The sequence below is a fragment of the Schistocerca cancellata genome, chromosome 1 (genome assembly GCF_023864275.1).
Source record: "Schistocerca cancellata isolate TAMUIC-IGC-003103 chromosome 1, iqSchCanc2.1, whole genome shotgun sequence".
Taxonomy (NCBI): domain Eukaryota; kingdom Metazoa; phylum Arthropoda; class Insecta; order Orthoptera; family Acrididae; genus Schistocerca; species Schistocerca cancellata.
Genome location: NC_064626.1, coordinates 989,504,028 through 989,514,076, shown reverse-complemented (window position 1 = coordinate 989,514,076; position 10,049 = coordinate 989,504,028). Strand labels below are relative to the sequence as shown.

Below are 10,049 nucleotides of genomic sequence, written 5' to 3'. Positions count from 1 at the left end.
TCCCAGTTTTTAGCAGTCTTTCATCGATTGGGCTTAATGTGAAAGTTGTTTTTAACTCTTATTGCCTTTCGTGTTTTATGGTTCTGACTTGGGCTCGTATGACCCTAGTTGTTTTTGCGCCCTAAAACAAAACAATGACTTGTCTATAGAATGGGTGCTTGTCATTCTTCTGAATGGTAATACACTGAAGGGTATAGTCACTTCATTAAAATATAACTTTTTACTTAAGTTTATTTTCGTCTTATAGAGGTATGATGTCTGCATCTCTGGTTTGTACAAAGAATATCCACCGACGCTAGGATACTGAAAGTCCGATGAATTACTAATTATGAAATAAATAAATCTCTGCATTTTGAATATTTGTATTTTAACCCTTCAAACTGTCAGAATATAAGATGCATTTGCTTCCTTGAGCTTTCAGTTCCAACTACAATGTCTGCTTTGTGCCGCATCTCAAACACTATTTTTCCCCATTATTCCACACTTGTCAGAAAGCCTACACAAAAGGACAAAGATAACATCTGAAACAAAGATGTGTACATCACTGTCAAAGACAATACCCCTTACAGTACCAACATATTTTTAATAATGTGCCTACCACAAAAAATTTATGATTCAAATTTTTGTAATTGTTATTGACATAATTAACAAAATATTGCATAAAGAGCTACTGATGTTTAATAAAGGTACAGAAACTAAATTTCTTTAGCACTCTCTACAAAAACACATTTAGTATTTTTCACTTTTCATCATTTTAAGTTAAGTCTTATTTTCTTGAGCAGTATCTCTTTATATTGGTAGTAAGACATTACAGAGTTATTGAAGAACACTTCATTATAATTCAAAAAATTACAGTTATTACACAGCAGTTTACATTGCATAGTTTCTGGGACACTTAGTCATCACTTTTTTCAGAAATATCTTCACACTTGGAACATGCTGTGTTTACTGCATTTGTACCTTTTACATTTGTTGCAGATCATTGTTGTTTTGTTCACTTTATTGTACTTCATTGCTTTTGACTAGCTTTCACAACACAAATGACATCTTTCCCTTCCTCCTCCAGCTTCCTTTGCAGCAAACTTCTGCTTGATATTCTGTCTAAGAATACCTCTCATGGCTGAACTCCCACACTTCTGGAGTTCTCTAATATTCATAGCCCTTTGGTCATTGTATGGTTTTGTGAGTTGTAGTCCTGGTTATTGAAGAAAAAGCTGATGCTCATTAGATTTTGTCTTGTTCCAGGCAGGGAAGTTGAGCAGAAACAATGTATAACCATTTAATGCCATTAGGTCTGCAAGAGTACAGAAAATAGGCAGCAGCCACCTTCTTGTATTCATTTTAGTTGAGAATTTCCTCGCTATTAAGTCTATTGTGTCAGTGGCACATGTTGTCTCAATATAATATAAATTTATGACTGCTTTCTTCGTAGTGTCAGTAGGTGAACCAATTGCAGTGTCATATGTTGAGTCGACAGCAACAGAAGGCATGTAAGAAACAATTTTGACTGGCATATTACCAGTACTAGAATCACTGTTAGCTAACTTACTGGAATATAATCCAGATTTTTCCTTCTTGAGGACCTAGAAGGCACACCTACCATTCAACAATGACAACATTGCACAAATAACGGTGTGCCTCCCAGCTGAAAAATATCTTGGCAGTAATTCATTCATTTTATGAAATACTTGTCGTATTGCAGAGAACTTGTCATTTTCCCTGCACTCATTTCGCTTCCCTCTTTTATGATATCTTACTATTTTAGTAAGCTGAGAGAATCTAGTTCTACTAATAGTTGTAGTATAAACAAACCTTATTGAGGTGGTGGACCATAGTTTTTCAGTGGTTGTAAAATACTTCTCACTGACGTCACCATGTGTCGTTATCTGCTGCAGATGCCCAGAGTTTATCTTCAGAGTCTGTTTGTACACCATCACTCTCAACGTCCGTGCACACAAAACATTTCCTCTCCAGTTTACTCACAACTCCTTCACTATCAGCAAATTCAATTTCAGAATATGTAGATTCTTCTAAAATGTCTAATACTTATATCTCAGTAAGAGAGTGAAGGTATGTTTTGAGCCACAGATGTGCCTAAGACTGGGCACATAGTAATATCCCCCCCCCAGTACTGTGAAAGTTAATAAATATTTAGCGAAACTTGACAATTAAAATTTATTTTTTTTATGTTAAAACTTAAAAATTTGTTTTTAACACCAAAGATATAGTTATGCATGAAATAAGTGTTTACAATTTTATATGTAATTTTTTATTTATAAAATTGAATTACAGGTACCATCATCAGAGAATTCAGAATATGTCTGAGGCTTGATTACATCAGTCTTGCAAAGCTCTGTTAAACTGATTCCACCTTCCCTTTAGTCTTCTGTATCAACTCCCATTTCTACATTTGTCTATAATGTCACAAGTTCTCCCCGTTAAAGAGGCCTGCAATGTACTCTTTCCATTTATCCACTCTCTCCTCTGCATTTAATTTGAGAATTCCATTGCACACTTAATGCTGCAACCTTTACCTTTAATTAGACAGGTTATTTTGCCTTTATATGCTGAGTAAGTCCTAATTGCCCTTTATTTTTTGATTTCTTCACTTTTTCCAGAAGCCATTTCACCTTCGTTTCTCTAAAATTCGCATTTATTCCCGACTTAACCTGAACATTTTCATAGTTCCTCCTTTCATCAATCAATTAAAGTACTTTTATGTTTCTTCCCCTACCTTTCTTGCTCCTGTGCTTTGTGTAAAACTTCTTTGGTTGTCTGCTTTAGTCATGATCATTCCTCTTCTACTAAACTGTATACTGTGGTACTCAATATCAAAGCAGCTATGGCTTGAAAGACATACCACTCTTGCCATAGTACCTGACAGGTTTATGTTGCTGGGTTGCTCTTCTCAACAGCATTCCATACAAGCAGACCATCTGCATCTTGACCTGTGGCTACTCGTACTTTAGGTACTTGGGCTATGCACGGCTCTGTTTAAAATGAATAGTTCGACGTGGTCATAGGGTCGAGCCACATGTCTTTCATGCCCCACAGCTAATTTGCTGCAAATAATAACCTGTAACTGTGATCTTATAGTTAAATAACAAGTTAATAAAACACAGGGTGGTGCAGTTAAACATAGTCCGCCTCCCCTTTGAATACAAATGCAATATTTTGACGAAATAAACAGCTACAACAGTGGACAGTTTTATGCAATAATAGACTGTTAGCATTCTTCTGTCAGCATTTCAACATTGTTCCTCAGAGAAGTTAGACATTTCTCTTTGTGGTATGCAAAATGACTTTCCCAATAGAAGGAAGTATTCAAATTGTTGAAGCATACATGAAAAGAAATTAAGTTAAAGAAACTTCGTGAAATTTTCAGTGTCAAGAATCTGGATAGAGGACTATGAGCAAAAAAGAGCAATACAGTCTCTGTATAAAAATTGTTGCAGCTACCCTGTGCAAAATGTAAGATGACAAAGGATTCCTTCCACTCACACACCAGAAGTTGTTGCAGACATTTGCTAAAGAATTATTCAGAAGCCAAAGAAGCCCAACAGGTGCATGCAAATAGTAGAGTTGGTAGCAGATATTGGAAAAAGTTGTAATTTGAAGCCATATTGTGTTACTTGTGCAGATTTACTGGAGGATGACAGAAACATGTAGGTACTGCACATGGCTTTTGAATAACATTGATGGTTTTCCCGGTCATGTTAATTCAAAGACCATGAGTTACTGGGTGATGGAGAACCCCAACATTGTGTGTTGGCAACTACTCCACAATGAAAAAATTGGCATTTGATGTTGTGTTACGGGGATATACATCATTGGACCAATGTTTGACACTACCCTGATGAACATGGTTGCATGTATGGATATTTTTGATACATTTTGTGCTAAACTCACCAAATATGAAAGACAATACTGCTTTTTCCAGCAAGATGGGGCAACATGCCAAATGTGTCAAGTATCCCTGGGACAAGTCCATGATGTCTTCACTGAGGAATGAACTGTCATCAAACATTTATGGCTACCACATTCACCAGATCCAACATTTTTCCTGCAGCGACACTCAAAGAGCAAGGTCTGTGAAACAAATCCATCACAATACTGGATGTGCTACGCTGTGAAATTGCCGCCATCAATATCCGAACTTTACATAGGTTGTATCTGACACTTTCAACGTGTATTTTTCACTTTTTGTGAAATAAATGGCAAGTCCATTTCAGATCCTAGTTTCTATAATTTCACTGCATTTATTTCATACTTACATGGGTTGCTTTTATCTGTGCCACGTGGTAGAGATATAAAAGTTGAAACTTGCGTAAAAGTGCCCAAGCATCGCTCTCTTGATCTTTTCACTCGAAAAGTTCCAGCCTCCAGTTGACTCCCGTAATGTTTGGCTGCTGTCTGCGTTTCTACTGGTTGACAGCTGTCCCCATCAAAAGTACATCATTCTTCAGGCATTTGATTTGACTCTACAACTTTCTGGACTAAACTGTTACAACAATATTTAAGTAAAGAAATGTTGTAGTTATTCACTCTCAGGTCCTTCACGATAATAGCACAGAAAAGTTTGTTCACAAATAAGCTAGTATTCATGCGCAAGGGCACTCGTGTTAAATGACAATGGATTGTCAGCAAATATTATTTAAAAAATTTTATTCCTTCTTGACAGAAGGGTCTTTTGGTTGTCTTTTCAATGTTGTTGTCCACTAACAAGTATGATTGACCACTTTAAAATTAGCACAGTTTTTTTAACAGCACATGCAATCAACATTTAAGTAAGTTAGTGGCAAAAGTAATATGATCATGAAATAACTATACATATATATCAAATGTGTTATGTATTCTTGCTGTATTCATTTGCTGTGTAACTGTGGTTAATATACTGTTCTGACAAACATTTGCATAATAAAAAAGATATAAAAGATGCAGTAAGTTAATAAATAAAACAGATACAGATGAGTGGCTTTCAGGGATATTGCTTGCTGAAATTTCTTGAAGTGTTTAAATAATTGAGAAGTTCATTGTGAAAATGTTTATTTGCTGTGAAATATTAACTTCTGTTGTTTCAAAGATATTGAAATATCTTTGGATGCTCATCATTTTTGAGAGATCGCTGAGGTATTCAGATTTGCTTTTAATACTCTACTGTGAATTATTATAAATTCTTCAGCTTGTCTGTGTCTCCATTTTTGGTGCATCTGCACAAAGACCTTGTGAGCAGAGCAATAACCATCAAAATTCCCTGAAGTGGGAATTACCCCATTTCCGATCCTGCACTTCTTGTCTGTGCACCTGAGCTTGCCAGAAGTGGCCACGTGACATCCCCGTCCCGGTGACTCGTACTCAGCCAAACAAATACAGCTCTCCTGAGTGTCAGCCCCAGGTGGATGAATAACTCTTCTACATATTTGTAATGTTACATTCTGCAGTTGTTCAATATCCCAATTTTTTTTCCATACTGAGCCTTCCATACAACTATCTGAAGCATCAGCCTACTCTTTATCATTACTCAATTGTGGTCTTAGTCTACATATACTCCTGAGAACACCTTACAATCCAGTATCTGATTTTGGAGTCTCTTGCTTCACTGTGATGTAACATCAGCTGGTATCTTCCTGTGTCTGCTGGCCTTTTCCAAGTACTTATGTGTAATTTTCAAAGATAGTTTCTACTATTATTAACTGAAATTTACTGCCCAATTCACTTTCTCCCCCCTCATTCCTACTACCTATCCCACTTTCTCCTTAAGTGGCTTTGATTCCTGCTACTACTGTGTTCTAGTCCCCCACTAGCATTAGATTTTAATCTCAATATACTGAATTACACATTCACATTCATTATTCTCATATATTTTCTTTACCTTTTCATTTTCTACTTGTGGCTCCACCATGTGTACATTCAACTATTCTTGTTGGTGCTGCTTTCCCATTGATTCTGGTGAATTGCTCACAATAATTCAATCTCTGCCCTTACCTTCCTACTCTTAATGAATCCTAGTGCCATTATACTACTCTTTGCTGCTGCTAATATTACCCTAAATTCAATTGATCTGAAATGGTTACCCCAGGTAGTTTTTATTACTAGTTAAAAACTCACCTAGAGCACAAGTGGGATCTTCAAAGTATTTATAAACATATTTAGGTAACTAAGTAAAAACTCTATTGTTTGTAAATATCAAACAATGGAAAATTCAGGATCATGTGAGTGTCTTTTTGTTGTCCCTATCTGTGACTCAGCATCTCTGCTATATGGTGAGTAGCAACTTCCCTTCTCAGAGTGTTGTTTGTAAATATGATAGATAAGTGTGAAGACTGTTGCAGAGTAGTGAGAAGTGATCAACAGTATCTTTAATTTCTCCATTAGGGTGGGTTGTACAATTAGGTAGTATCTGAATGAGAAATGTAGCCCTCTACTGACTACGAGTGTAATGAGGTGTTGAGAAATAAGCACTTTGATCTATTAGTTGCTAACATACTAAAGTAAACACTTCTCTTAAACTTGAGGAATGTTAATAATTTTAACTACTCAGCATCAACAGGGTCTAGTGGTGGCAGCTCAGATGTGATAGCAGCCTGTAGAGTGCAGACAGCTTGGACGAACTGGAAAAGCTCATCAGGTGTATTGTGCAGTGAAAGAATAAATCTGAAGACTATCTGAGATCTCTGGTGAATTTCGATGTTTATTTTGAAAATATTTGCTGCATGATTCGCCTTCTCTCTCTCTCTCTGTCTAGCATACTGTAAGCACCTCACGTTATTTGCTTCTACCATATTTGAAATAATAACCATGCAGCATTTCTTAATTAATGTTTTATTTATAAAAAATATTAATATTAATATTTAATTCTCATTCTGGAAACATCCCCCAGGCTGTGGCTAAGCCATGTCTCCGCAATATCCTTTCTTTCAGGAGTGCTAGTTCTGCAGGTTCGCAGGAGAGCTTCTGTAAAGTTTGGAAGGTAGGAGACGAGGTACTGGCAGAAGTAAAGCTGTGAGTACCGGGCGTGAGTCGTGCTTCGGTAGCTCAGTTGGTAGAGCACTTGCCCGCGAAAGGCAAAGGTCCCGAGTTCGAGTCTCGGTCGGGCACACAGTTTTAATCTGCCAGGAAGTTTCATATCAGCGCACACTCCGCTGCAGAGTGAAATTCTCATTCTGGAAACATCCCCCAGGCTGTGGCTAAGCCATGTCTCCGCAATATCCTTTCTTTCAGGAGTGCTAGTTCTGCAGGTTCGCAGGAGAGCTTCTGTAAAGTTTGGAAGGTAGGAGACGAGGTACTGGCAGAAGTAAAGCTGTGAGTACCGGGCGTGAGTCGTGCTTCGGTAGCTCAGTTGGTAGAGCACTTGCCCGCGAAAGGCAAAGGTCCCGAGTTCGAGTCTCGGTCGGGCACACAGTTTTAATCTGCCAGGAAGTTTCATATCAGCGCACACTCCGCTGCAGAGTGAAATTCTCATTCTGGAAACATCCCCCAGGCTGTGGCTAAGCCATGTCTCCGCAATATCCTTTCTTTCAGGAGTGCTAGTTCTGCAGGTTCGCAGGAGAGCTTCTGTAAAGTTTGGAAGGTAGGAGACGAGGTACTGGCAGAAGTAAAGCTGTGAGTACCGGGCGTGAGTCGTGCTTCGGTAGCTCAGTTGGTAGAGCACTTGCCCGTGAAAGGCAAAGGTCCCGAGTTCGAGTCTCGGTCGGGCACACAGTTTTAATCTGCCAGGAAGTTTCATATCAGCGCACACTCCGCTGCAGAGTGAAAATCTCATTCTGGAAACATCCCCCAGGCTGTGGCTAAGCCATGTCTCCGCAATATCCTTTCTTTCAGGAGGGGGATAAGTGTAAATTAGAACAAGCAAAATCCAATTTGCTAACACTTTCCTTGTTAGGAATATAAATGTAATTAACATGGTTACAAGATCCTGGTTCTGGATTCACAATATTTTTGAATAACAATCTGGGCACGGAATTTGCAGGAATCACATTTTCACTCGGAAATCTGTTTTACTCGCACTTAACAAGGACTCAAGAACGGAGAAATTTCACTTGTTTATTATTTTACTTTTATCATTTTAAACTTTTAATAATGTGCTACTTAATTGAGAATAAATCTCCGTGTAAATGAACAATTTTTTTTAACAGAGAACTAAAGCAAAGGCTCCTATTATTTAATATTTTATGATTAAAAAAAATACTAAATATAGATTTATAGCTATGTGGGTTACAACTAAATTTCATTACAATGAAATGACAAACCATTTAAATAGGCAACAAAAATAAGACCAATTGTAGCATAAAGTGAATTATTTCCTCGTTTTCAAAAATGAGTATCTTTGTTCAGTCAAATATAAACATTGAAATTTTTAAATTACTTTGCTATCATATAGGGTACGAAGTGTGCAAAAACCTACATTTTATATTTAGACCCACTAGAGACAACTAGCCCCAAGCTTTACAAAAAATAATTTTCGAAGTTTAAAAATTTCTAAAAGATTAAGGGAACATTTGTCAGTGTTTTTACTCTATATAAGGCTAGTAGTTTGATGTCTGATTAGAGGGAAAAGTACACTCCGATAAATCACTTCTTAGCAGTTATTTTTGAATCTACTTTACAGTACCTAAATTTTCAGTACCAATCTTTGCAGGTAATTTTTACTAATTTTTGAATTTAGTGTGTTTTGGTTAATAAACAGTCATGTCAGTTGCAATGTTATAACTTAACCCAGCATATAGAGATTAAAATTAACGCTAATGCTTCCAAACTGAAAAACCGTCATGTGCCTACAAATACAAATGGCTGCCATTCAGTAATGGCGCAAGGTAAATTTTTTAAAAAACAATTTTGAACTTCTCAATTATAGGGTAATTACATATAAAAAATCAAAATATTTAAGAATTGTCAAGCAACCTTCGTTAGATCACTTCATACAGATTGACCCCCAAGGATCTGCCAAATTTTTCTTGACTGATGAGGAAATCGCATCACTAGTTCTAACAAAGGTATTTTCATCAGAATGAAAGATTGAGAATTCTATCTAATAATTTTATAAGGTAGATTACATAACCACTCGTTCATTGTTCCACTTCAGCATGCACGTATTGATGGCCTGCATGTTGGCTCGTGTATGGTAATCAATACCTAGTTACAGATTCAGGTTCCGGTGAGTTGACGTTTCAGAAACTGTTTGTTGATGGACTGGGTTCATTGAAACTGCCAAAACACCTGCTAAACTCTGAGGTGTAGGAGTTTATTCATTGCAAGACATTGTCACTTACTAAGTGTGTGAGGTTTTATAAGTTTCATTCCAGATCATCATAATCTTCATGCTGTTACCTTCCCAAATTGCCAATTGGTCCCTCTGTCAGGAGTTTGGGAGGTGTGAATCGGAGACGCTGGCAATTGTGGGAGATTTTCTCACAATGAGACAATCGTCTTCTTCTTAGTCTACATCTACTAAGCATAAACAGAATGAGGCTAATGATTCAAAGATCCTCCTTGCTGCACCTTGGTTCCTCATGGTTTCACCTACTGGATATGGTCAGGCCTTTGCTACAGTTAATCCATTTATTATTGAAAAAGGTGCTGATGCAATTGCCAGCCCTGAGAAATCCAGCTCTCGTTTATGCAATGGTACTTTGCTTTTGGAGCCAACTTCTGGTTCTCAAGCAACACAACTGTTTGCAGCTTTGCTCCTCCACAGCTATCCTGTTCATGTCGAGGGCCATTGAATGCAGAACTCTTCCCATGGTGTTATTTACATTAGGCTGCTCGATGGTCTGCCTGGGGCAGAAATCCAAATGCACCTCTGTTATCAGGGTGTTTTTGCAATCCATTGGGTGACGAAAAAGGTAGATGCATCCTTAGTGCCTACGCGAACTTTTTTCCTCACTTTTGATAGAGTGGTGCTTCTGTCAAAGATCAAAGCAGGCTATGAAGTTGTCAAAGTCCGACTGTACATTCCAAACCCGATGCGCTGCTACCAGTGTTATTGTTACAACCACTCTCTGATGTCCTGTTGACACCTGGCCAAGTTTGTAACCTGGGGTAGGGATGCT

At 37.6% G+C, this 10,049-nt stretch overlaps 1 non-coding gene across 1 annotated transcript; it reads left to right on the top strand.

The window, feature by feature from the left end:
• The first annotated feature begins 7,623 nt into the window (after positions 1-7,623).
• Positions 7,624-7,698, top strand: Trnas-uga (transfer RNA serine (anticodon UGA)). Its single transcript has one exon. It is a non-coding gene; the product is annotated as a tRNA-Ser (tRNA).
• Positions 7,699-10,049: the final 2,351 nt, after the last annotated feature.